At 36.7% G+C, this 2668-nt stretch overlaps 1 non-coding gene across 1 annotated transcript; it reads left to right on the top strand.

Annotated features, from left to right (window-relative positions):
- Positions 1-2300: 2300 nt before the first annotated feature.
- On the top strand, positions 2301-2407 carry LOC122149614. The gene has a single exon (XR_006163236.1). It is a non-coding gene; the product is annotated as a U6 spliceosomal RNA (small nuclear RNA).
- The last annotated feature ends 261 nt before the right edge of the window (positions 2408-2668 follow it).

Raw genomic sequence — 2668 nt, 5'->3', positions numbered from 1 at the left:
AACGAGTAGTAAGTGCTTAAAGTGTATGGGAGGAGGGTCATTTTGGAGTGATGAAAACATTTTGGAACTAGATAGAGGTGGAGGTTGTACAACATTGTCAATCTACTAAATACCTCTGTTCACTTTAAAATGATTAATTTTATATTATGTGAATTGCACTTTTAAAAAGTTAAAAAAATAGAACCACACTGTGAGACCCACCAGAACAACTAAAGTTTAAGAAGCAAAAAAAGAAAACATGCAATCAATACCAATTGTCAGAGAGGATGTGGAGCAACTGAAACTCTCAGAAACTGGTGGTGGATGTATAAAATTGGTTATAATCACTATAGCTAGAGCTCTGGTAGCATAGTGGCTAAGACACTTGCCTGCTAACCAGACGGCTGGCGGTTCAAACCCACCAGCCACTCCTCGGAAGGAAGGTTGGGCAATCCTACTTCCGTAGTGATACTGCCTCGGAAACCCAAGGAGGGGTCGCTATGAGTCGGGGCCGACTCGACGGCACATAACAACAACAACAACAACAGAGCTAAAGCATACATGCTCTATGACCGAGTAATTCTACTCTTCAGTATACATCCAAAAGAAATACATACATATATTCACTAAAAGGCACATACTAGAATGTTCATAGGAATACTATTTATAATAGGAATACTATTAGTAAATACGGAAACTAAATGGAATAAATCAAGAAAATCAAACCACTGCCACTGAATACATTCTGACTCATAGCAACCCTTACTGGGCTTCCAAGGCTGTACATCTTTATGGAAGTGGATTGCCCCATCTTCCTTCCACAGAATGGTGGTGGGTTTGAACTGCCAACCTACTGGTTAGCAGTCAAATACCTTAGACACTGCACCATCACAGCTCCTTAACAAATGGAATACTATCTTGCAATGAGAATGACATGCTAAAACTATATGCAACAAGTAGGATGAATCTCATGAACATAATGTTGAGTGAATGAAGTCAGATGCAAAACAGATCAAGTGGAATTACCACATTTATATAAAGTTCAAAAGATAGTTATGGCTACTCTATATTCAAAATCAGGATAGTGGTTCCTTTTGAAAAGGTAGTAACTGGAGGGAGCAGTGTATTCTGGGTTGCTGCTAATGTTCTATTTCTTGATCTGTTGCTGTTTTCATGGGTATGTTCAATTTAAGAAAATTCACAAGCTGTATACTCATGATACTTGCCTTTGTCTATTTATATTTTTCTTCAATAAAAGTTTCAATAATATTTTTATGGAGGAATTTGTTTCTGAAATCCCTTTGAGATACTGAGGATGAGTCATTACTTCCTAACCCTCAAAATGCTTAAGAATCCAGGAAAACTCTGATGGTATAGCGGGAACCCATGGTGCCCTGCCTTCTTTCAGGGTTACAATAACACAAGGGGATGTCTACTCAGGGTTCTGATTCCTATTTTGAAAGGAGAACACTATTTCATATGTTGGCTTTAGAAATATATAATTTTAGAGTTGGAGGGGACTTTAGAAACAGACTGGTCCAATTCCATAAACTTACTAATCAGGGAAAAAGCACTGAGAAGTAAAGTAATACATCTTAACTTAGTAATATGTTCCCTTCTCTGTTCATACTGGGGACTTTAAGGGAGTCTGAATCTCACTCCTATTTGCCTCTCCTCCTATTTATGATTCAAAATATGTAATTTCAGGATTTGAAATTATTTTTAGAAAGAAAAATTTAAGACACTATTAAAGTAGCCCCTCTGAATTACATTTCTTACATTAAAAGCTCTTAGGAGCTCTGGTAGCATAGTGGCTAAAGCACTTGACTGCTAACCAGAAGGCTGGTGGTTCAAACCCACCAGCCACTCCTCAGAAGGAAGGTTGGGCAATCCTACTTCCATAGTGATACTTCCTCGGAAACCCAAGGAGGGGTCGCTATGAGTCGGGGCCGACTCGACGGCACATAACAACAACATTAAAAAATGTAAAGTAGATTCTTAGGCATTTTAGAAACTTCACAGATTGGTTAAATTAGGATATTTAATTTGATCTGTTAGGATAAATTTCCTCAAGAATTATAACATGACATTGAAATAATATAGTTGAATGCACACATAGAGTTTAATAACCAATGAAGAACTAACGAGCTAATTTCATAAAAGGGTTCAATTCTATAGTTCTTTAAGGAAAGCTTTGCTAATCATGAAACTTTACTGAAAAGTTCAAACATTTTCTGCTCAGAAAAAGTGACCAAACAATTTATTGCAAATGTCTAATTTATTTTTATATTTTTGTTTTTACAAATAACAAAAATAAGTTTGTGCTTATTTAGGCAACACATATACTAAAATTGAAATGATACAGAGAAGATTAGCATGGCCCCTGTGCAAGGATAACACACAAATTCATGAAGCATTCCATATTTAAAACAACAATGAAATCATCTCATCCCGGCAATAATAACAAAGTTCAACAAGACAGAAGACAACAAGTGGTGGTGAGGGTGTGGAGAGATTGGAACTCTCATATGCTGCTGGTGGACTATAAAATGATACAACCACTGTGGAACGCAGTATGGTACTTCCTTAAAAAGTTGGAAATAGAAATAATATTTGATCCCGCAATCCCATTACTAGGAATATAATCTAAAGAGGTGCAATATGGGACAGGAATAGATGTATGTATACC

Source organism: Orycteropus afer, unplaced genomic scaffold (genome assembly GCF_000298275.1).
Source record: "Orycteropus afer afer isolate SDZICR_OR568_19922 unplaced genomic scaffold, OryAfe1.0 scaffold00035, whole genome shotgun sequence".
Classification (NCBI taxonomy): domain Eukaryota; kingdom Metazoa; phylum Chordata; class Mammalia; order Tubulidentata; family Orycteropodidae; genus Orycteropus; species Orycteropus afer.
This window is presented reverse-complemented; position numbering and strand designations above follow the sequence as displayed.